The following is a 26,389-nucleotide window of genomic DNA, read 5'->3' on the forward strand; positions in this document are numbered from 1 at the left end:
GGTTGCAGACACCATGTCACATTTGAAGAGTCGCTGACATACCGAAACAGCAGAAACCCCCAAAAGTGACCCCATTTTGTAAACTACACCTCTCAAGGAATTCATCTAGGGAAGTAGTGAGTATTTTTTAATTTTTTAATTTATACCATTGGGCAGTGAAGAAAACATAATTGTATTTTTACCACAAAAAAATGTCTTACCCTCAGATTTTACATTTTCACACAGGGCAATGGGTAAAAATGGTGCCGAAATGTGTCACACAATTTCTTCTAAAAGTGGCAATACCCCATATGTGGCTGTATCAAACCACTTAACCATACAGCGAGATCTGGGAGGGACGGCGCGCTATTTGACAATTGGAGAACAAATTATTGTAGATTAGGCATTTGGATTTGGGAGCACAACATTTTCTGAATTTCTCTTGGTGGGCAAGGGCCATTTCGCTTTTCCAGAGCCTTTCTGCTACCAGTAACTTGGAAGTCCCTTATATTTTTAACAGATGACGGACCTGAGTGGGGACTAGCTTTTTTTGAGGACCGAGTTGAAGCTTTTATTGGGAACATTTTACGTAACATTTATCCGGTGCTCTAGGCTGAGCACTTACATTGGGGTTTCCAACTAAATTTCCAAGTGATGTAATTCAGATGAAACCCCTGCAGGATCCATTCACTATAATGAGGCAGCAGAGTTACTCTGGACTCCGTCTGGCCTCTGTTTAGCGGTGTCCTTTTTTTCAGAAGTGCACAAAACTGTGGCCAACCGCACTTTTATGCACGCCTAAAAAAAATGACACCATGGGATCACAGGCCAGATGGCATCCACAGTGGCCTATATCTGCCTCATTACAGGGAATCTTGAATCATGAATTTCAGAGATTTACACGGAAACTCTGGTGTAAGTGCTCAGCGCAGAGCGCAGGATAAATGTGAGCAGAGCATTACTGCGATCTTTGGAAGACATAATAAACAAATCAGTAGCAGGTGAAGAATTGGTTTTATTTATTTTTTATGCCGTTCCTCGTGCGGTATAAGTGATGAGAATACTTTATTCTTCGTGTCGGTGCACTTACAGAGATACCAGATTTATATCTGGTTTTTATGATTGACAGCTGTCACACACTAAGAGACGCTTTTTTTGCAAAATATAGTTTTTGCATCGCCATATTTTGAGAGCTATAATTTTTCCATATTTCGGCTGACAGAGTCATGTGTTGGCTTGTTTTTTGTGGGACGAGTTGACATTTTTATTGGTACCATTTTTGGGTACGTGACATTTTTTGATCGCTTTCTATTCCGTTTTTTGGGAGGTAAAATTAACAAAAACAAACAATTCATGAATTGTTTTTTGAGGGTTTTTTTATGCCGTTCTGCATGTGGTAAAAGTGATAAGGCAGCATTATTCTTCGGGTCAGTATGTTTACAGTGATACTACACCTACTGTATATTTTTTTATGTTTTGGCGCTTTTACACAATAAAACAAATTTATAGAAAAAATATTTTTTTTGCATCGCTTTATTCTGAGAGCTATAACTTTTTTATTTTTTGGCTGATGAAGCTGTATGGCAGCTTTTTGTTTGCGGAACAAGATGACATTTTCAGCAATTTCATTTTTATTTCCATTTTGCTTTTTGATCGCATTTTTTTCCACTTTTTGTTTGGTGATATGATGAAAAAGCATAGTTTTTTGCTCCGTTTTTTATTTATTTTTATTACGGTGTGCACAGAAGGAGTTAATTAGTGTGACAGTTTTATAGATCGGGTTGTTTCAGACGCGGCAATACCAAATATGTGTACTCTTTTTGTTTTGCATAAATATACGGATTTTATTTATTTATTTTTATTTTTGTGATTTTTTTTTTAACAGTTTGAAAACATTTTATTTTTTTTTTACATTTTTACTTAGTCCCTGTATGGGACATTAATTTTTATTTTTCTAATCACTGTTCTCATGCAATGATATAAAAAAAGAATAAAAGGGGAGACCAGGGGCGCATAGTCTAAGTGTAGATGAATATGTGCATTTGCCACAACAATATTTGATTTTTGCACTCACCCTTTAGATGTCTTGTATTTTCACTCAAATAATCCGTATAGTGGATCAGCTCTTTGCAATCCTCTGGTCTGCAGCACAAATGCGGGAACTATGTCAGCCCTGGTATAAGGCTTGCATGTTTGATATTGTAGTAGAGAGAAGATTTCCCTTTTTCGGCGCTTCCAGAGGATAAGGATCGTTACAAATGAATTCTTTTTCTCAAAATCAGATTTATTCGGACACTATATTAAGAACAAACAACGCGTTTCTGCCAGCAACGGCCTTCATCAGGTATAATATGCACTTGTAGGACTTTAAGGGAAGACAATCTTTATAGACTGGTTACTCTTATCTTAAGATGTCGTGTTTTTTTTTTTTTTCTCCTTTCCTTGACTTGGTTGAATTGATTAGGATTGACACCACACCCCAATTAAGTTAGGAGAGTAGGTAGTTGTTCAGCATTACATTCTATCACCATTCTGTGTACTAGAATGGTATATTTTGTGATATTAGAATGAACATATATATAATAAAATATAATAAAATTTCTGTAAAAATAACTGTTATATTTTATGATTTTTTTTATATACTAGACTAACAATTATGTATTGTTATGATCAGTACTATGTAATTTATTTATTATTATTATTTTTTTTCTATATATATACAGTGCCTACAAGTAGTATTCAACCCCCTGCAGATTTAGCTGGTTGACACATGCGGAATTAACTTGGCATTGTGACATTTGTACTGTAGATCAGCCTGGAAGTGGGAAATGCACTGCAGCAAATTTTTTTTTTAATTTTATTTATTTATTTTTTTTAAACGTTAAAAGTTAATTCAGAGTGTCATTTATTATTCAACCCCTCAAACCACAAGAATTCTGTTTGGTCCCCCTAAAGTATTAAGAAGTAGTTCAGGCACCAAGAATAATGAGCTTCACATGTGTGGATTAAAGATCTCTTTTGCCAGCCTTTTCTGACTATTTAAGACCCTCCCCAAACTTGTGAACAGCACTCAGACATGGTCAACATGGGAAAGACAAAGAAGCATTCCAAGGCCATCAGAGACAAGATCGTGGAGGGTCACAAGGCTGGCAAGGGGTACAAAACCCTTTCCAAGGAGTTGGGCCTACCTGTCTCCACTGTTGTGAGCATCATCCGTAAGTGGAAGGCTTATGGAACTACTGTTAGCCTTCCACGGCCTAGACAGCCTTTGAAAGTGTCCTCCCGTGCCGAGGCCAGGCTTGTCCGAAGAGTCAAGGCTAACCCAAGGACAACAAGGAAGGAGCTCCGGGAAGATCTCATGGCAGTGGGGACATTGGTTTCAGTCAATACCATAAGTAACGTACTCCACCGCAATGGTCTCCGTTCCAGACGAGCCCGTAAGGTACCTTTACTTTCAAAGCGTCATGTCAAGGCTCGTCTACAGTTTGCTCATGATCACTTGGAGGACTCTGAGACAGACTGGTTCAAGGTTCTATGGTCTGATGAGACCAAGATCGAGATCTTTGGTGCCAACCACACACGTGACGTTTGGAGACTGGATGGCACTGCATACGACCCCAAGAATACCATCCCTACAGTCAAGCATGGTGGTGGCAGCATCATGCTGTGGGGCTGTTTCTCTGCCAAGGGGCCTGGCCATCTGGTCCGCATCCATGGGAAGATAGATAGCACGGCCTACCTGAAGATTTTGGCCAAGAACCTCCGCTCCTCCATCAAGGATCTTAAGATGGGTCGTAATTTCATCTTCCAACAAGACAACGACCCAAAGCACACAGCCAAGAAAACCAAGGCCTGGTTCAAGAGGGAAAAAGTCAAGGTGTTGGAGTGGCCTAGTCAGTCTCCTGACCTTAACCCAATTGAAAACTTGTGGAAGGAGCTCAAGAATAAAGTCCACATGAGACACCCAAAGAACCTAGATAACTTGGAGAAGATCTGCATGGAGGAGTGGGCCAAGATAACTCCACAGACCTGTGCCGGCCTGATCAGGTCTTATAAAAGACGATTATTAGCTGTAATTGCAAACAAGGGTTATTCCACAAAATATTAAACATAGGGGTTGAATAATAATTGACCCACACTTTTATGTTTAAAATTTAATAAAATTCAACTGAGCAACATAACTTTTTGGTTTGTAAGATTTATGCTTCTGTTCATAAAACCTACTCTCGTTTGCAGTTTGAAGGCTCTAACTTATTTGCATCTTATCAAACCAGCTAAATCTGCAGGGGGTTGAATACTACTTGTAGGCACTGTATGTGTGTATATATATATATATGTGTATATTGTGTATGTGTGTATGTATATGTATATATATATATATATATATATATATATATATATGTGTATATATAATCATCACCAGGTATATTTTAATCACAACTATGTATTCTAAAATTACTATTATATATCCCTTTTAGTGTTGAGCCACCCCCGTAGTGTTCGAGTTCGGTTCGGTTCGTCGAACACCTTCGAACACCGTTAAAACCAATGGCAGGCAAACAAAAACACATAGAAACACATAGAAAACACCTTCAAAGGTGTCCAAAAGCTGACAAACTGCTCAGAAGACACAACTAACACATGGAAAAGTGACAAGTACATATAGTCATGCGAAAAGAAAAGAGGTGGAGGAGTAAAAGGAGGGGGAGAGACAGATATAGGCATGTCATGCCCTTCTAAAATCCAAAAAGTGAGAAGCCGACACGATCAGTCCGCTCCTGCCCGTGCCACCTCCGTGTCGCCGGGTTTGTGCCAGAGCCGCGGTGAACCCTGACGGCCAGCCCCCCTCTCCCAATACTGGTGCCTGTCCGCTGGTGGGTCGAGCGAGCCCCCCTGTGGTGGAGGCAGCTCTAAGCTTTTAAATTTAAATTGTCTCTCTAATTTGAATGAATACACTTTAAATCCATTTACAAGGATCTATTGGAGGGCAAGTCTCATGCCAGCAGCCGCGTAATTCCAGCTCCAGTAGCGTCCACTAAAGCTGCTGCAGTTAAAAAGCTTTTATAAGGATCGAGCTCGGCTGTCCACCGCAAGGCATCCTACTGCCAGTCCCAGCCCCTATGCCTTGGGGTGCCTCCTGATGCTCTTCACTGAGTATCCCGTGGTCCCGAAGCATTTCCTTTGAAAAAATTAAGTGTCCAAACTACAGGTGGTGTAGCTTGCTTAACAGCCGGGATAATCCGCTGACTAGCAGACACTGCTACTAGGCACAAAGTATTTCCTGGGCTAGATGCAGTTAAAAATTTGTAATTAGATACTCTCGTTGGATGCTGAGAAAGCATTCCATAGAGTCTCCTGGCACGCCATATATGATTCTCGTAAAAAGCTTGGGGTAGGGGTCTAGGGGACCCTTTTATAGCCAAAATCACGGCCCTGTATCACAATACGTCACCTAGGCTGAAGATAAATGGAACTGTAGCACCCTGAGGGCTCGGTTGCTACAGAGGTATTGCACCTCACCCAGAGGTGTGATATCTCACTCTCAGGTAAGGATGGAGTGTGGATCAGGACCCGACACCTGCATGCATTACACCACATTGCCGTGGGGCAGGGCGACCAATATGCCTCTGAGATGGGCACGACAGTCCCTGTCCCTGGCTGGAGTGGGGGGAGGGAACACTGAGGAAGGGGAACCCTATAGTGCAGGAGCAGGGAGGAAGCAGTTCCTGGGTGCATTGAGAAGGGAGTATAAAAGGTGGGCACCATCTTAGTTCAGTGCAGAGAAGTCTGAGCAGAAGTGGCAGGGAGCAGGGGCTCTGCATGAGCTGTGCTCCGGAGGCGGGCCTAGTAACAGAGGCCCAGGCCTGGAAGAGGGAGAAGGAAGGAAGAGGAGCGGAGAAGGCTCCAGGAACGAGGAATGAAGGGATCCAAGGGGTGCGGACGGGCGAGTCGCCACCGCACGCCCGAATCCACCTGCGTGGAGGGGTCAGGCCGAAGGGGGAGACCGGTCCCCGAAACTAGTGGAGGCAGGAAATGACCCTCAGCTAGAAACCGGAGGCTGTGACATTTTATGTGGCGCAGCCCCTCGCTACACCCGCTAGGAAGCCACCACATAGGGTCAGGGAAACTGGCGCCAAGTTTACCAAGAGGAGGCCCGAGGCAGCCGGACAGAAGGGTTGGGTAAGAAAGGCCAGACAAAGGACACACAAAGGGGGTCCTGTGAAGCGCTCCAAAGTTATCTGGGAGTTGTCTGAGCCCCTCACCTGGTGAGCACAGTACGACGTGGGCAGCCGTTACCTGCAGACGTGGTCTGGATAATAAGAACTGTGAGTAAAGGCCCTGGACTGCATCACTGACTCCGTGTCGTTACTGCTGCTGCCCTGCACCATCACCCCCATCCTCCGCATACACTGCCCTGAGGCTATACTCCTCCCGTGGGGAGTTATGCTACGCTCTGCTGCACCCACAACACCAGCCTCAGCGGTCTGCCCTGCAGCGGCGGTTCACTCTGACCGCAATCCACGGGTGGCATAGTCGGACATTTAAACATCAAAACCACATAAATAGTTCTGCCACTGGTTTGACCACCCTGAGCCACGGAACCGGGTCGCCGCCACGAAGACTACAACCACCAGCATCCACCAAAAAGGGTCCGGCTCCGGGTGTCCCAAGGCCCAGGGGGTGCATCAGAACATTTTCATCACCTTTCACAATCACCAATGGGACAAGGCAGGGATGTCCTCTGTCCCCTCTCTTATACATCCTAGTGACGGAGCACCTGCTCTCATCAATTCGCCATAACCCCAATATTAGGTGGATTGAGGTGGGAGGCACCGTGTACAAGTGCTCTCTATTTGCTGATGATGTCCTAGTATATATCACTCAATCACATATATCCATCCATGCTGTTATGGCTGAAATAGATCACTTTGTTACATGGTCAAATTTAAAATCAATGCAGCGAAGTCTGAGGCCCTCGATGTCTCCCTCCCCAAATCCATATAGGATTCCATCCAGTCCAACTTTCCCTTTGCCTGGCCCTCACAGGGTATCAAATACTTAGGAATTCCTATTCATAGAGACCTCTCCCATCTATGTTATCTTAATTTTGGGCCCTTTATTGAACAACTCCATACAGACCACGGCTGGCAAGTTAGAACTGTAAGATTCACTACGTGAACCACTGGTGTTTTGTGGAAAAGCACATGTACCCTGTGTTCCAAATTATTATGCAAAAGTGTTTAGGAATGATAAGGGAAGAATTTGTTTGTTTGTCAGTTAAACTCATTGATGGTGATGTGTGTCAGGGCTCTTTATATCACTGTAAGCAATTGCAGACACCTGTGCTAATTAGTTTGGCAGGTGTGTCCAATGAAAGGCAAGACTACTTAAGAAGGCTGTCTCACATTATTAAGCAGCCTACATTTTCTGCCAAAATGGGAAAGAAAAAGGATGTGTCGACTGCTGAGAAGCAACAAATTGTGGAGTGTTTAGGTCAAGGCATGACTACAATCAACATTGTGCGATGATCAGGATGAAGTGTCTTGGCAATCAAGAAGTATGTAGCTGATTCACAGTACACACGTGTGCGTGCTGATAAGGGCAAATTGAGGACTCTTTCCTACAGGCAATTACGTCAGGTTAAAAGAGCAGCGGCAAAAAAGCCTTGTCATAGCAGCAGACAAGTTTTTGAAGCTGCTGGTGCCTCCAACGTTCCCCGAACAACAAGATGCAGGGTCCTTCAGAGGTTTGCAGCTGTGCATACGCCATCCTGTCGACCTCCTCTATCCACTTCACACAAGCAGAAACGGCTCCAGTGGGCCAAACATTACATGAAGACTGATTTCAAAACTGTTTTGTTCACGGATGAGTGCCGTGCAGCGCTCGATGGTCCAGATGGATGGAGTGGAGGATGGCTGGTTGATGGACACCCCACGCAAACACGGCTACAGCGCCAACAAGGAGGAGGTGGAGTAATGTTTTGGGCTGGAATCATGGGGAGAGAGATTGTCGGCCCCTTTAGGATCCCTGAAGGCGCTAAAGATGAACTCCATAATGTATGTGGATTTTCTCAAACAGCACTTCCTGCCATGGTTCAAGAAGAAGAACCGTGTATTTCACAGCAAGATCATTTTTTTGCATGATAATGCACCATCTCATGCTGCACATAAAACATCTGCATCTCTGGCTGATATGGGCATAAAAGGGGACAAACTTATGGTGTGACCCCCATGCTCCCCTGACCTCTACCCCATTCAGAACCTCTGGAGCATCATCAAAAGGAGTGTCTATGATGGCGGGAGGCAGTTCACATCTAAGCAACAGCTCTGGGAGGGTATTCTGTCCTCATGCAAAAGAATTGAAGCAGAAACCATCCAAAACCTGACAAATTCAATGGACGAGAGAGTTCAGAAGCTCCTTTCGAACAAGGGGTCCTATGTGCAAATGTAACATCACCTAGAATAAAGTTTTGAGTTGAAAACTGTTTGATTTCAGTTTCTAATAACCTGCTAATGCTTATAATTTCAAAAATAACCATTTTTTTGGTCTTTATTAAAATGAAAAGGTTGATCGAAAAGTTTGGGGGATCTAAGAGTGTGGCAACCCAGTAGTCATGATTACTTCGAATTCTGACAATATGAGGGTCATGTTGCAGGTAGTGAAGCAAGAAGGCACTTATGTGTCTTGCGCATCTCGGAGCCCCAAAATTATTTTCCGGGCTAGATGCAGCTAAAAATTATTATTAATTTTAAATCTGGTGGAGCTTAGTATAGATGGCCTAATAGGATCAGTGCTGCACACTGCTACAAAGCCCAAATTATTTTCCAGTCAAGATACAGATAAACATGATTAGTAATTTTAAATCTGGTGGAGCTTATTATAGATGGCCTAATAGAATCAGTGCTGCACACTGCTACAAAGCCCAAATTATTTTCCAGCCAAGATACAGATAAACATGATTAGTAATTTGAAAGCTTAAAACGGTTGGTAGGGTGATTTTAACCAATCATCAAGCTTTTACTCTCCCCAGGATGACACAGGGGTAGAAAAGTCGTTTCGGATCCATGATTTGTTCATCTTTATGAACGTGAGTCTGTCTACATTATCAGTGGAGAGCCGCGTGCGCTTATCTGTCAGCACACCACCAGCAGCGCTGAACACACGTTCAGACAGAACGCTGGCTGCGGGGCATGACAAGATCTCCAAGGCGTAAGTGGCTAGCTCCGGCCATTTATCCAGATTGGAAGCCCAAAAAGAGCAAGGGTCCAGTGACACAGTCATGGCTTCAATGTTTACTTGGAGATACTCCTGTACCATCGTCTCTAGGCGTTGACTATGTGTCAGACTTCTTGTCTCCTGTGGCCTTGCAAAGGATGGGCTAAAAAAGTGGTGAAATGATTCCGCAAAATTGATGTTACCAGCAGATACTGTGGTTCTGTTACGGTTTGAGTGCTGAACAATTGACGGTCCCACGGTTGGCAAGTTGGAACTGTGAGATTCACTACGTGCACCACTGGTGTTTTGTGGAAAAGCACATGTAAGATTCTGCAACAGTCTCTGCTGATACTCCTGCATGCGTGCATCCCTTTCTATGGCAGGAATAATTTCTGCAAATTTACTTTTGTACCGGGGATCTAACAGTGTGGCAACCAGTAGTCAGGATTATTTCTAATTCTCACAATTCGAGGGTCATGTTGCAGGTAGTGCAGCAAGAAGGCACTCATGTGTGTTGCGCATCCAGGAGCACCAAGTCCCTGTTGTGTTGGTGGCGAGGTAAAAATCATGCTTCCTTCCTCTGTCCTCTCCCCCCAACCTCGCACAATAGATGAGTCTTCCATCAGTTCGTCCTCCACTTCTTCCTGGGCTCCTGCACCTTCCTCACTAGTTTGGCTGCTACCATGCGCCCTGGTAAAACCATCTCCCCCACCCTCACATGCCTGCCGCCTTGGTGCTGCCGACCGTCTGGACCTTGCAGATGTTAGTGACGCGCCCCTGGGCCTGTGTCGCGCTGCGTTGCGCATGCGGGAGCCTACCCGGAGCCGGATCAGTGGAGGGTTGTAGTCTCGTGGCGGTGACCCGGTCCGTGCCCAGGGAGTCAAACTAGACGGCAGTCTATTAGTAGTAAATAGTTGATGACTACGCCACCCGTTGAGTGCAGCCAGGGAGCTGCTGCTGCAGGGCAGACCGCTGAGGCCGGTGGTAGGATTGTGCAGCGTGATAGTATAACCCCCAACTGGAGGGGTATGGCCTCAGGGCAGCCGACGTGGATGATGGGGGTAGCAGGAACCACTCAGAGACGGTACGGTGTAGTTCAGGGTCTTTACTGGTAACAACGATAGACCCTCCCGGAGTACTTGCTAGCAAACGGGGCCTGGTCAGTCTTTGAGCAGATGGGATCTCCCCTGGCCAGGCGTAGTTGTAGGCCTCACAAACTGACTGTACTCTTCTGGCTACCTTGCTAGAAGCTGATGTAAGTAGCCCACGTCCCTGAGTGTACCGTGTGGTGCTCACCCGTATGGCCGGTGACTCGGGGCCTTCTAATGGCTTCCGCTCCACGATGGCGGTGCTGGTCCCACGCGTGTGACCGTGCCTTCGGGCTTCTGGGCCAGAGGACCTGAAATCCCCTGCCTGACGGATTCTGCTGCTGGGTAGAAGTTAGTCCCCACAGCCTCGGACTCCGGGTCCGGTAAAGAATCTTCTTAGTCAGGGCGAGCGCTGCAGTTGCCAGCCCCTGACTCCTTGGAACTCTCCTGTTTCCTATGCTGCTTCTTGTCTCCACTCTCCTTGTCTGACTCACCCTGCCTCAGCCCCGGGTTTATACAGGGGAAGTTCTTCCCCTCCCAAGACTGGGCAGGAGGTGTGGCATGCACAGGATCCCTGACCAAAGGACCTCCCACCTGCTCTCAGACATAACATTACATTACTGTGGAAAACCAGACCCCTGGGGTGCCACATTCCCCCCTAGTGAAATTTAGTACTCCGGGACTAAACACATTTAGAAAAACATAACAAAGTATAACAATAACAACACAATAAGAAAAACACATAAGATGGTTGCGGCGTGTCCGCAACCGGGTGCAGTCTTTGAAGAAAAGCAAAGGTGTCCATTTCACCAACACAGGGAGACGTAACCAGGTAGGGGTCTGTCCTACCCCGAGTCCTTAACAGTCTCTAGTCCATCCTGGGTTACGCTCCAACTATATACAAGGATTCCCGGTAAATCCACCAAGGTTTCCTAAAAACAACGCCGGAGAGTTCCACTTGTTGCCGTTGCATCAGTGCCCGGATCTCTTTCTGGAGCACCCGCTGCTCGCCGGAGCTGGCGTTCTTGGCAACCTGCTGTAAAAGGAAAATCACCTCTGCAAGACAATTTTCAATTACGTTAGTTCCTAGAGTTATTTTTGGGTGACTCTCATGTTTATCAATATCTACAATGATCAGTCCCTGTGCGGCCAGTTCGACTCTACCGATTTTGAGGGCCACCTCCTTAAATCCGATCTGTGGCACGGGCTGGCCATTGCTGGCGATGATACTCAAGTCGTCGTCAGGGTAGTGGGTAATATCCGAGTCATTCCAGTACTGCTTGAAGAGCACGTACGGGATGGTGGTGACCTGTGACCCGGTATCCAGTAGGGCACTCATGGGAATGCCATCCAGTACCACAGGCAAGACTGGACGTCCTCCCACATATCTGTCGCGCCAGTTCGATGGGCCTGGTGATCTTTTTCCTGGGGGTTGGCCCTCTACCCCAGGTTGTGCCCGTTTAAAGAACAGTACCTTTCCATATGTCCGGGTTGATTGCAGCGGCGGCAGATGGGTCGTCCGTCCTCGCTGTATCGGTCACTGGGTCTTCCTCTGGCCGGTGGGGTCCTCCTTGGTCGACGCCACGGGATGTCCTCCGGTCCGGATGCCAGCTGGATCTTCCCTGGGGTGGAAACCTGTAAAGACTGCACAGTTCGGGTTAGCGCAGCAACGCTCTTAGCTAGCTCTTGGACCTGATGGTGTAGGTCTGGAGCCGGGTCATTGTCCAAAGCCTGCGCATCAGCTCCCACAGGCCCTGCTGACAAGGGCGCCGCCTCCTGGTAGTAAGTGGTAGTGGGGCGTCTGTGGGTCACAACGCCACCTGGTGCCGGTTCTCGGAGCACCCGGATGGCTCTGTCCTTGAACTGTGCAAAGTCCAGATGGGGATCCTGTAAGGCCATTGCCCGCAACTGGGTTCGGTGGGCATTGCAATATAAACCCTCTATAAATTGTTCAGTCAACAGCCTGTCCTCGTTTCCCACCCCATCAGGGTCGGTCTGCTTTATGGCCCTCAGGGCCTCTTGTAGGTTTAGTGCATAGTCCCTTATACTCTCATGCGCTCGCTGCTTGCACCCGTAGAATCTAAGCTTAATCTCGGCTGAGGTGCGGGTATCAAAGGTGTCCTTCAGCCGGGTTAGTATCCCTGCGACAGTCTTCCTCCCAGGTGGCTTGGATTTTACTTCCCTTTTGGCTGCCCCGGTTAGTTGGGCCACCAGGATGCTCACTTTTTGCTCTTCTGTGAGGGGGTACACCTGGAAGAGGCTATCCAGCTTTTCTCTAAAGTCATGCAGGGTATGTGACTCCCCTGAGTACTGGGGTAGCCAAGCTGCTCCCGGGATATAGGGCATGGTGAAGGGCATAACTGCAGCAGCGGTAGCGCTGGCGGGGGTTGGGGCAGTGAAGCTCTCCTCCGTATCCGACATCTTCCTCCCCCCTAGTGGACCGTGGCCTACCTTGCGATGATCCTCTTCCGTAGGCCGCGGCTCCGCAGTGGATCGTCAGGGTTGAGGACCTTCCGTCGCGCTCCTGTGACGTCGGCGTCTGCTGGGCTCCATCCAGGACCTTACGCAACATCCGGACGTGAGGCGGGGCTTCAGTTCTCGCGCGCTTTCGGAGTCCACGCCCCTCTTCTTCCCGCGCGGCGTCCCCAAGATGGCGTCCAACGGCGGGAAAACTCCACGGATGGCGGGAAGAAGGCCGAAGATGGCGCCGGATGGCGGGAAACTTCACCGATGGCGGGAAGAAGGTAGAAGATGGCGCCGGATGGCGGGAAACCTCCACGGATAGCGGGAATCTTCACCACTGGTAAGTTTGAACAGTCTTTGCTTTTCAGGCACGCAGTACCCGGTGGTTGCGGGCACGAAATCCTGCCGACTACGCCAAAGTTGACGCGCCCCCTGGGACATATTCCTTTTTGAGGGGAATACCCGGCACCGGATCAGATGGGGGGTTGTAGTCTCCGAGCGGCTGTGACCCGGCCCGTGCCCAGGGCGTCAAGCTCAGTGTTATGTGGCAGTCCTACAGATGTTATTAAGAGTTCTATCCTGCCGACTACGCCAAAGTTGACGCGCCCCTGGGCCTGTGTCGCGCTGCGTTGCGCATGCGGGAGCCTACCCGGAGCCGGATCAGTGGAGGGTTGTAGTCTCGTGGCGGTGACCCGGTCCGTGCCCAGGGAGTCAAACTAGACGGCAGTCTATTAGTAGTAAATAGTTGATGACTACGCCACCCGTTGAGTGCAGCCAGGGAGCTGCTGCTGCAGGGCAGACCGCTGAGGCCGGTGGTAGGATTGTGCAGCGTGATAGTATAACCCCCAACGGGAGGGGTATGGCCTCAGGGCAGCCGACGTGGATGATGGGGGTAGCAGGAACCACTCAGAGACGGTACGGTGTAGTTCAGGGTCTTTACTGGTAACAACGATAGACCCTCCCGGAGTACTTGCTAGCAAACGGGGCCTGGTCAGTCTTTGAGCAGATGGGATCTCCCCTGGCCAGGCGTAGTTCTAGGCCTCACAAACTGACTGTACTCTTCTGGCTACCTTGCTAGAAGCTGATGTAAGTAGCCCACGTCCCTGAGTGTACCGTGTGGTGCTCACCCGTATGGCCGGTGACTCGGGGCCTTCTAATGGCTTCCGCTCCACGATGGCGGTGCTGGTCCCACGCGTGTGACCGTGCCTTCGGGCTTCTGGGCCAGAGGACCTGAAATCCCCTGCCTGACGGATTCTGCTGCTGGGTAGAAGTTAGTCCCCACAGCCTCAGACTCCGGGTCCGGTAAAGAATCTTCTTAGTCAGGGCGAGCGCTGCAGTTGCCAGCCCCTGACTCCTTGGAACTCTCCTGTTTCCTATGCTGCTTCTTGTCTCCACTCTCCTTGTCTGACTCACCCTGCCTCAGCCCCGGGTTTATACAGGGGAAGTTCTTCCCCTCCCAAGACTGGGCAGGAGGTGTGGCATGCACAGGATCCCTGACCAAAGGACCTCCCACCTGCTCTCAGACATAACATTACATTACTGTGGAAAACCAGACCCCTGGGGTGCCACATTAGCCCTTCCGCATACAACTCCTCCTCCTCTACTTCCTCCACCTCCTCTTGTGCCACCACCTGACTCCGAATTCTGTTTAACATGTGCTCCAGCATGTAAATCACCGGAATAGTCATGCTGATAATGGCATCGTCAGCACTAAACATCTTCGTCGCCATTTCAAAACTGTGCAGAAGGGTGCATAGGTCCCTGATCTGTGACCACTCCTCCAGCGTGATTTGCCCCACCTCTGGATCTCGTTGGCCCAGGCTATACGTCAGAACGTATTGCACCAGGGCTTGTCGGTGCTGCCACAGTCGCTGCAACATGTGCAGAGTTGAATTCCACCTGGAAGGCACATCGCATTTTAGCCGGTGAAGTGGCAGGCCCAACGACTTCTGTAGAGATGTAAGTCGCTGAGCTGCTGGATGCGAACAGCGGAAGTGAGCACACAGCGACCGTGCCCTCTGCAGAAAGCCATCTAGTCCGGGATAGTGGGCTAAAAATTGCTGGACAACCAGGTTCAACACGTGAGCCATACAAGGCACGTGTGTGACATTGCCCCGGCGAAGGGCCGCACCCAGGTTTGCAGCATTGTCGCACACGGCCTTCCCTGGTTTCAGGGCCAGTGGAGACAACCATTCATGAAATTGGTTCTCCAGAGCTGACCACAACTCCTCAGCTGTGTGACTCACATTTCCCAGACATTTCAAAGTAAAAACCGCCTGATGACGTTGAGCCCTACTGCCAGCATAGTAAGGAGGTGTGCAGGATCCCTTCTGCGCAGTTAGAAAGCTTGTGGCATGACCAGACAGGCTTTGGGTGCAGGTGGAAGACCGAGAGGAGGTTGAGGAGGCAGAAGCAGTGGAGGAACTTTGACATAAAGAGGATTGACGCACAACTCGTGGGGACGGCAAGACTTGGACAGCAGCCCCTTGTCCTGCTGTCACCATAGTTACCCAGTGCCCAGTCAGCGACATGTAACGCCCCTGTCCATGCCTACTCGTCCAAGTGTCTGTGGTGAAATGCACCCTGTCACACACAGAGTTTCTCAAAGAAGCGGTGATGTTGTGTGCGACATGCTGGTGGAGCGCAGGCACACCTTTCTTTGAGAAGTAGTGCCGACTGGGCATCTGGTACTGGGGCACTGCGACGGACATAAGGTCTCGAAAATCCTCTGTGTCCACCAGGCGGAAAGGCAGCATTTCTGTAGCCAAGAGCTTGCAGATGGTGAAATTCAACCTCTTAGCTTTCTCATGGCTAGGAGGAAATGGTCTTTTACTTGTCCACATCTGAGGGACCGAGGGCTGGCTATTGTGCTTAGACGGGGTTGATAAGGGTGTCCCCGGCAAACTGCCGGTCTGTGAGGAAGATGCAGGCGGACATGTTAGGTTGCCTTGATCCAAAGGTGGTGCTATCGATGTCGGAGAGCGCTCAACACTAGCTGGTGTTTCCACCTCCAAAGAAAATGATGACCTGCCAATCACGCTGGCTGTTGCGGGTAAAGAGGTGGCAGGTCTGCGCCCCAAAACAGGTGTGACTGCTGTCCACCCAGTCACAGAGGATGAAGAGGCCGCGGATGCACAAGATATGGCAGACGGTGGTTGGCCCGGCCGGCTAGGCCGCATTGTAGCACACTGAGCTTCCCACTGCAACTTATGCTTCATGTCCATGTGCCGGTTCATGCATGAAGTACTCAAACTATGTATTTTTTGGCCTCTACTTAGCTTTTGCTGACAAATGTTACAGATAACACGAGTTGGGTCATCTTTATCGATCTGAAAAAATGCCCAGGCTATGCAAGGCTTAGCACCCATGCGACCTGAAGAGCCACCACGACTTGTGGTGAGAGGCAGAGTTGTGTTTGAGGATGCAGTTGTTGACGTGCTTCCAGTACTACGTCTCTGTCCAGGAAGGCGCAACCTGACCTCGTCGTCACTAGCATCTTCCTCCACCTCCTCTGCTGACCTCATCTCTTGGCTGACTGTGGGTTGACAGTAAGTGGGATCTCCAACCTCATCATCATCACCCTGTGCGTTATCACACCCGTCGTCCTCAGAGCCAACCTGTTCCTGCCCTGACAAAAAACTAAAGTTGTCGCTCCAATCAGGTATTTGAGTCTCATCATCGTCTTCCTCATTGTCTCCACCAACAGGAGTTACAGTTTGGGAATGAGGGTCTACATTATGGTCAGAACCTTCTGCGTGTGGTCCTGGATCCGACTCATAAAGATTCTGGGCATCAGTGCAGATCATTTCCTCGTCTGGATTCACAGAAGCGCTGGAGTCGACCTCTGATTCCCAGGCTATAGTATGAGTAAACAGCTTTGCAGACTCAACCATCTGTTCTACCTCATACTCAGACGGGCAGCTGGAGATTTGGGAGCTGTGAGGAAGCAAGTGCGATTGGGGTGACACCTTTGAGGACTGGAGTATTTGTGATGTTGAAGTTGATGTGGAGGAGAGCCCACTTAAAGGAGCACTTGATATCCGTTGAAGCACCTGCTGTTTTTGTGCCTCATCTGGAATTTGTAGCGATTGGCGTGGCCGTAAGAAAGGGATCTTATCACATTGTCCGCTAAAAGAAGTAGACATTTTAGTTTGGCTGGAAGATGGTCTTTCTTCTGCAGATGTTACTGTTGCTTTAACACCTACCCCACGGACACAACCTTTTTTCCCCTTCCCAACACGCCTATTCCCCTTTCCACCAGCAGCAGGCCTTTTTCCACTCATTTTGGTGGTTAACTAATTCACAACTCTGGAGTTGTTTGCACAAAAAAACAATGGATGGGAACCGAGCAGAGCTGAGTGGCCAAATTGTGGTATTAGGCCAAAACTATTGGCTGGGTTAGATGCAGAAAAAAATTATATTCAATTTGCAACCTGATGGAGGTCAGTATAGATGGACTAATAGAACAAGTCCCACACACAGCTAGAAGCCCAAATATTTTTTCAGAGGTAGATTCAGAAAAAAATTGTATTCAGTTTGCAACCTGATGGAGGTCAGTATAGATGGACTAATAGAACAAGTCCTACACACAGCTAGAAGCCCAAATATTTTTTCAGAGGTAGATGCAGAAAAAAAATATATTCGGTTTGCAACCTGATGGAGGTCAGTATAGATGGACTAATAGAGAAAGTCCCACACACTGCTAGAAGGCCAAATATTTTTTCAGAGCTAGATGCAGACAAAAAATTATTTTTAATTTGCAACCTGATGGAGGTCAGTATAGATGGACTAATAGAGAAAGTCCCACACACTGCTAGAAGGCCAAATATTTTTTCAGAGCTAGATGCAGATATAAATTGTTTTTAATTTGCAACCTGATGGAGGTCAGTATAGATGGACTAATAGAGAAAGTCCCACACACTGCTAGAAGGCCAAATATTTTTTCAGAGCTAGATGCAGAAAAAAATTATATTCAGTTTGCAACCTGATGGAGGTCAGTATAGATGGACTAATAGAACAAGTCCCACACACAGCTAGAAGCCCAAATATTTTTTAGAGGTAGATGCAGAAAAAAATTATATTCAGTTTGCAACCTGATGGAGGTCTCTATAGATGGATTAATAGAACAAGTCCCACACACAGCTAGAAGCCCAATATTTTTTCAGAGGTAGATGCAGAAAAAAAATATATTCAGTTTGCAACCTGATGGAGGTCAGTATAGATGGACTAATAGAGAAAGTCCCACACACTGCTAGAAGGCCAAATATTTTTTCAGAGCTAGATGCAGACAAAAAATTATTTTTAATTTGCAACCTGATGGACGTCAGTATAGATGGACTAATAGAGAAAGTCCCACACACTGCTAGAAGGCCAAATATTTTTTCAGAGCTAGATGCAGAAAAAAATTATATTCAGTTTGCAACCTGATGGAGGTCAGTATAGGTGGACTAATAGAACAAGTCCCACACACAGCTAGAAGCCCAATATTTTTTCAGAGGTAGATGCAGAAAAAAAATATATTCAGTTTGCAACCTGATGGAGGTCTGTATAGATGGACTAATAGAGAAAGTCCCACACACAGCTAGAAGGCCAAATATTTTTTCAGAGCTAGATGCAGACAAAAAATTATTTTTAATTTGCAACCTGATGGAGGTCAGTATAGATGGACTAATAGAGAAAGTCCCACACACTGCTAGAAGGCCAAATATTTTTTCAGAGCTAGATGCAGAAAAAAATTATATTCAGTTTGCAACCTGATGGAGGTCAGTATAGATGGACTAATAGAACAAGTCCCACACACAGCTAGAAGCCCAAATATTTTTTCAGAGGTAGATGCAGAAAAAAATTATATTCAGTTTGCAACCTGATGGAGGTCTGTATAGAAGGAGTAATAGAACAAGTCCCACACACAGCTAGAAGCCCAATATTTTTTCAGAGGTAGATGCAGAAAAAAAATATATTCAGTTTGCAACCTGATGGAGGTCAGTATAGATGGACTAATAGAGAAAGTCCCACACACTGCTAGAAGGCCAAATATTTTTTCAGAGCTAGATGCAGACAAAAAATTATTTTGAATTTGCAACCTGATGGAGCTCAGTATAGATGGACTAATAGAGAAAGTCCCACACACTGCTAGAAGGCCAAATATTTTTTCAGAGCTAGATGCAGATATAAATTATTTTTAATTTGCAACCTGATGGAGGTCAGTATAGATGGACTAATAGAGAAAGTCCCACACACTGCTAGAAGGCCAAATATTTTTTCAGAGCTAGATGCAGAAAAAAATTATATTCAGTTTGCAACCTGATGGAGGTCAGTATAGATGGACTAATAGAACAAGTCCCACACACAGCTAGAAGGCCAAATATTTTTTCAGAGGTAGATGCAGATAAAAATTATTTTTAATTTGCCGCCTGATGGAGGTCAGTATAGATAGACTAATAGAGAAAGTCCCACACACTGCTAGAAGGCCAAATATTTTTTCAGAGCTAAATGCAGACAAAAAAATATTTTGAATTTGCAACCTGATGGAGGTCAGTATAGATGGACTAATAGAGAAAGTCCCACACACTGCTAGAAGGCCAAATATTTTTTCAGAGCTAGATGCAGACAAAAAATTATTTTTAATTTGCAACCTGATGGAGGTCAGTATAGATGGACTAATAGAGAAAGTCCCACACACTGCTAGAAGGCCAAATATTTTTTCAGAGCTAGATGCAGACAAAAAATTATTTTTAATTTGCAACCTGATGGACGTCAGTATAGATGGACTAATAGAGAAAGTCCGACACACTGCTAGAAGGCCAAATATTTTTTCAGAGCTAGATGCAGAAAAAAATTATATTCAGTTTGCAACCTGATGGAGGTCAGTATAGGTGGACTAATAGAACAAGTCCCACACACAGCTAGAAGCCCAAATATTTTTTCAGAGGTAGATGCAGAAAAAAATTATATTCAGTTTGCAACCTGATGGAGGTCTGTATAGATGGATTAATAGAACAAGTCCCACACACAGCTAGAAGCTAAATATTTTTTCAGAGGTAGATGCAGAAAAAAAATATATTCAGTTTGCAACCTGATGGAGGTCAGTATAGATGGACTAATAGAGAAAGTCCCACACACAGCTAGAAGGCCAAATATTTTTTCAGAGCTAGATGCAGACAAAAAATTATTTTTAATTTGCAACCTGATGGAGGTCAGTATAGATGGACTAATAGAGAAAGTCCCACACACTGCTAGAAGGCCAAATATTTTTTCAGACCTAGATGCAGAAAAAAATTATATTCAGTTTGCAACCTGATGGAGGTCAGTATAGATGGACTAATAGAACAAGTCCCACACACAGCTAGAAGCCCAAATATTTTTTCAGAGGTAGATGCAGAAAAAAATTATATTCAGTTTGCAACCTGATGGAGGTCAGTATAGATGGACTAATAGAGAAAGTCCCACACACTGCTAGAAGGCCAAATATTTTTTCAGAGCTAGATGCAGACAAAAAATTATTTTGAATTTGCAACCTGATGGAGCTCAGTATAGATGGACTAATAGAGAAAGTCCCACACACTGCTAGAAGGCCAAATATTTTTTCAGAGCTAGATGCAGATATAAATTATTTTTAATTTGCAACCTGATGGAGGTCAGTATAGATGGACTAATAGAGAAAGTCCCACACACTGCTAGAAGGCCAAATATTTTTTCAGAGCTAGATGCAGAAAAAAATTATATTCAGTTTGCAACCTGATGGAGGTCAGTATAGATGGACTAATAGAACAAGTCCCACACACAGCTAGAAGGCCAAATATTTTTTCAGAGGTAGATGCAGATAAAAATTATTTTTAATTTGCCGCCTGATGGAGGTCAGTATAGATAGACTAATAGAGAAAGTCCCACACACTGCTAGAAGGCCAAATATTTTTTCAGAGCTAAATGCAGACAAAAAAATATTTTGAATTTGCAACCTGATGGAGGTCAGTATAGATGGACTAATAGAGAAAGTCCCACACACTGCTAGAAGGCCAAATATTTTTTCAGAGCTAGATGCAGACAAAAAATTATTTTTAATTTGCAACCTGATGGAGGTCAGTATAGATGGACTAATAGAGAAAGTCCCACACACTGCTAGAAGGCCAAATATTTTTTCAGAGCTAGATGCAGATAAAAATTATTTTTAATTTGCAACCTGATGGAGGTCAGTATAGATGGACTAATAGAGAAAGTCCCACACACTGCTAGAAGGCCAAATATTTTTTCAGAGCTAGATGCAGAAAAAAATTATATTCAGTTTGCAAGCTGATGGAGGTCAGTATAGATGGACTAATAGAACAAGTCCCACACACAGCTAGAAGCCCAAATATTTTTTCAGAGGTAGATGCAGATAAAAATTATTTTTAATTTGCAACCTGATGGAGGTCAGTATAGATGGACTAATAGAGAAAGTCCCACACACTGCTAGAAGGCCAAATATTTTTTCAGAGCTAGATGCAGACAAAAAATTATTTTGAATTTGCAGCGTGATGGAGGTCAGTATAGATGGACTAATAGAACAAGTCCCACACACTGCTAGAAGGCCAAATATTTTTTCAGAGCTAGATGCAGAAAAAAATTATATTCAGTTTGCAACCTGATGGAGGTCAGTATAGATGGACTAATAGAACAAGTCCCACACACTGCTAGAAGCCCAAATATTTTTTCAGAGCTAGATGTAGAAAAAAATTATATTCAATTTGCAACCTGATGGAGGTCAGTATAGATGGACTAATAGAATGATGCTATGCCCAAAAGATTTTACTTCACTAGGTGCAGTAAAAAAATTGGTATTCTATACACAGGTGGTATATCTTGCAACACATATAGGCTACTCCACTGACTAACACACTCTGCAATAGGCCAAAAAGGATTAGCTTTGCTAGATTCAGCCAAATGCTGTGAAAAAAACTTGCACAGCACTGGCACAGACCTGCCTGGCAAAAACTGATAGGAACTGATGTAACCTAGTCCTGAAAAGGACTGCAATTACAATTAGTCTTTACTCCCACAATCTATCTATTTAAGAGCACAGACCTGCCTGATAAAAGTCGTAGGAAATGCTGTAACCTAGTCCTTAAAAGGACTGCAATCACAACTATTCCCTACTCCCAAGCTATCTGTAGATTTGTGCGAAAATTGGCTTGAAATTAACAAGGTATTGCGCACACAGCAACAGCGGTGCCGTCTAACACGCAGCTGCAGCAGTGAGAAAATGGTGGCGACGGGGAAAATGGCTTGGTCTTATAGGGCAAGGACATGTGACATACACTGCCAATGACACATGCCCTTGCTTGTGTGAAAAAAAGCACTTTGCTCCGTGTGTGCGCTGCTGATAGGCTGACAGATTGCACCTCCCCACTGTAAATGCGGGAAAGAGAAAAAAAAATGGAGATCTTCATTATTCCTGCAGAGATCCATCCCCTGCCCCTCCCCCCACCCCGCTGTACACTCAAACTGCGTATTAACATTAATTTTCATCATTACTGAGAAAAAATCCAGTTATGATTTTGGTGCACGAACAGTTATCGAACATAACCTCGAACAGCCGAATTTTTCTCAAATCGTTCGTGTTCGCCGAACGGCTCGAACACCGCCCAAAACAGCTCGAATTTGAGATTGGCGAACAGTTCGAGTCGAACAACGCTCATCTCTACTTCTGAACTCTCTCGTCCATTGAATTTGTCAGGTTTTGGATGGTTTCTGCTTCAATTGTTTTGCATGAGGACAGAATACCCTCCCAGAGCTGTTGCTTAGATGTGAACTGCCTCCCGCCATCATAGACACTCCTTTTGATGATGCTCCAGAGGTTCTGAATGGGGTAGAGGTCAGGGGAGCATGGGGGTCACACCATAAGTTTGTCCCCTTTAATGCCCATATCAGCCAGAGATGCAGATGTTTTATGTGCAGCATGAGATGGTGCATTATCATGCAAAAAAATGATCTTGCTGTGAAATACACGGTTCTTCTTCTTGAACCATGGCAGGAAGTGCTGTTTGAGAAAATCCACATACATTATGGAGTTCATCTTTAGCGCCTTCAGGGATCCTAAAGGGGCCGACAATCTCTCTCCCCATGATTCCAGCCCAAAACATTACTCCACCTCCTCCTTGTTGGCGCTGTAGCCGTGTTTGCGTGGGGTGTCCATCAACCAGCCATCCTCCACTCCATCCATCTGGACCATCGAGCGCTGCACGGCACTCATCCGTGAACAAAACAGTTTTGAAATCAGTCTTCATGTAATGTTTGGCCCACTGGAGCCGTTTCTGCTTGTGTGAAGTGGATAGAGGAGGTCGACAGGATGGCGTATGCACAGCTGCAAACCTCTGAAGGACCCTGCATCTTGTTGTTCGGGGGACGTTGGAGGCACCAGCAGCTTCAAAAACTTGTCTGCTGCTATGACAAGGCTTTTTTGCCGCTGCTCTTTTAGCCTGACGTAATTGCCTGTAGGAAAGAGTCCTCAATTTGCCCTTATCAGCACGCACACGTGTGTACTGTGAATCAGCTACATACTTCTTGATTGCCAAGACACTTCATCCTGATCATCGCACAATGTAGATTGTAGTCATGCCTTGACCTAAACACTCCACAATTTGTTGCTTCTCAGCAGCCGACACATCCTTTTTCTTTCCCATTTTGGCAGAAAATGTAGGCTGCTTAATAATGTGAGACAGCCTTCTTAAGTAGTCTTGCCTTTCATTGGACACACCTGCCAAACTAATTAGCACAGGTGTCTGCAATTGCTTACAGTGATATAAAGAGCCCTGACACACATCACCATCAATGAGTTTAACTGACAAACAAACAAATTCTACCCTTATCACTCCTAAACACTTTTTGCATAATAATTTGGAATACAGTGTACATGTGCTTTTCCACAAAACACCAGTGGTTCACGTAGTGAATCGTACAGTTCTAACTTGCCAACCGTGGTCTGTATGGAGTTGTTCAATAAAGGGCCCAAAATTAAGATAACATAGATGGGAGAGGTCTCTATGAATAGGAATTCCTAAGTATTTGATACCCTGTGAGGGCCAGGCAAAGGGAAAGTTGGACTGGATGGAATCCTATATGGATTTGGGGAGGGAGACATCGAGGGCCTCAGACTTCGTTGCATTGATTTTAAAATTTGACCATGTAACAAAGTGATCTATTTCAGCCATAACAGCATGGATGGATATATGTGATTGAGTGATATATACTAGGACATCATCAGCAAATAGAGAGCACTTGTACTCGGTGCCTCCCACCTCAATCCACCTAATATTGGGGTTATGGCGAATTGATGAGAGCAGGTGCTCCGTCACTAGGATGTATAAGAGAGGGGACAGAGGACATCCCTGCCTTGTCCCATTGGTGATTGTGAAAGGTGATGAAAATGTTCTGATGCACCCCCTGGGCCTTGGGACACCCGGAGCCGGACCCTTTTTGGTGGATGCTGGTGGTTGTAGTCTTCGTGGCGGCGACCCGGTTCCGTGGCTCAGGGTGGTCAAACCAGTGGCGGAACTATTTATGTGGTTTTGATGTTTAAATGTCCGACTACGCCACCCGTGGATTGCGGTCAGAGTGAACCGCCGCTGCAGGGCAGACCGCTGAGGCTGGTGTTGTGGGTGCAGCAGAGCGTAGCATAACTCCCCAGGAGGAGTATAGCCTCAGGGCAGTGTATGCAGAGGATGGGGGTGATGGTGCAGGGCAGCAGCAGTAACGACACGGAGTCAGTGATGCAGTCCAGGGCCTTTACTCACAGTTCTTATTATCCAGACCACGTCTGCAGGTAACGGCTGCCCACGTCGTACTGTGCTCACCAGGTGAGGGGCTCAGACAACTCCCAGATAACTTTGGAGCGCTTCACAGGACCCCCTTTGTGTGTCCTTTGTCTGGCCTTTCTTACCAACCCTTCTGTCTGGCTGCCTCGGGCCTCCTCTTGGTAAACTTGGCGCCAGTTTCCCTGACCCTATGTGGTGCCTTCCTAGCGGGTGTAGCGAGGGGCTGCGCCACATAAAATGTCACAGCCTCCGGTTTCTAGCTGAGGGTCGTTTCCTGCCTCCACTAGTTTCGGGGACCGGTCTCCCCCTTTGGCCTGACCCCTCCACGCAGGTGGATTCGGGCGTGCGATGGCGACTTCCCCGTCCGCACCCCTGGGATCCCTTCATTCCTCGTTCCTGGAGCCTTCTCCGCTCCTCTTCCTTCCTTCTCCCTCTTCCAGGCCTGGGCCTCTGTTACTAGGCCTGCCTCCGGAGCAGAGCTTATGCAGAGCCCCTGCTCCCTGCCACTTCTGCTCAGACTTCTCTGCACTGAACTAAGATGGTGCCCACCTTTTTACTCGCTTCTCAATGCACCCGGGAACTGCTTCCTCCCTGCTCCTGCACTACAGGGTTCCCCTTCCTCAGTGTTCCCTCCCCCCACTCCAGCCAGGGACAGGGACTGTCGTGCCCATCTCAGAGGCATATTGGTCGCCCTGCCCCACGGCAATGTGGTGTAATGCATGCAGGTGTCGGGTCCTGATCCACAATCCATCCTTACCTGAGAGTGAGATATCACACCTCTGGGTGAGGTGCAATACCTCTGTAGCAACCGAGCCCTCAGGGTGCTACAGTTCCATTTATCTTCAGCCTAGGTGACGTATTGTGATACAGGGCCGTGATTTTGGCTATAAAAGGGTCCCCTAGACCCCTACCCCAAGCTTTTTAAGAGAATCATATATGGCGTGCCAGGAGACTCTATGGAATGCTTTCTCAGCATCCAACGAGAGTATCTAATTACAAATGTTTAACTGCATCTAGCCCAGGAAATACTTTGTGCCTAGTAGCAGTGTCTGCTAGTCAGCGGATTATCCCGGCTGTTAAGCAAGCTACACCACCTGTAGTTTGGACACTTAATTTTTTCAAAGGAAATGCTTCGGGACCACGGGATACTCAGTGAAGAGCATCAGGAGGCACCCCAAGGCATAGGGGCTGGGACTGGCAGTAGGATGCCTTGCGGTGGACAGCCGAGCTCGATCCTTATAAAAGCTTTTTAACTGCAGCAGCTTTAGTGGACGCTACTGGAGCTGGAATTACGCGGCTGCTGGCATGAGACTTGCCCTCCAATAGATCCTTGTAAATGGATTTAAAGTGTATTCATTCAAATTAGAGAGACAATTTAAATTAAAAAGCTTAGAGCTGCCTCCACCACAGGGGGGCTCGCTCGACCCACCAGCGGACAGGCACCAGTATTGGGAGAGGGGGGCTGGCCGTCAGGGTTCACCGCGGCTCTGGCACAAACCCGGCGACACGGAGGTGGCACGGGCAGGAGCGGACTGAACGTGTCGGCTTCTCACTTTTTGGATTTTAGAAGGGCATGACATGCCTATATCTGTGTCTCCCCCTCCTTTTACTCCTCCACCTCTTTTCTTTTCGCATGACTATATGTACTTGTCACTTTTCCATGTGTTAGTTGTGTCTTCTGAGCAGTTTGTCAGCTTTTGGACACCTTTGAAGGTGTTTTCTATGTGTTTCTATGTGTTTTTGTTTGCCTGCCATTGGTTTTAACGGTGTTCGAAGGTGTTCGACGAACAGTTCGACGAACAGTTCGGCGAACACACGGGTGTTCGACGAACCGAACCTAGCTCGAACACTACG

Source organism: Phyllobates terribilis, unplaced genomic scaffold, assembly GCF_046119375.1.
Source record: "Phyllobates terribilis strain yellow unplaced genomic scaffold, ASM4611937v1 Scaffold_3__8_contigs__length_932513732, whole genome shotgun sequence".
Taxonomy (NCBI): Eukaryota; Metazoa; Chordata; class Amphibia; order Anura; family Dendrobatidae; genus Phyllobates; species Phyllobates terribilis.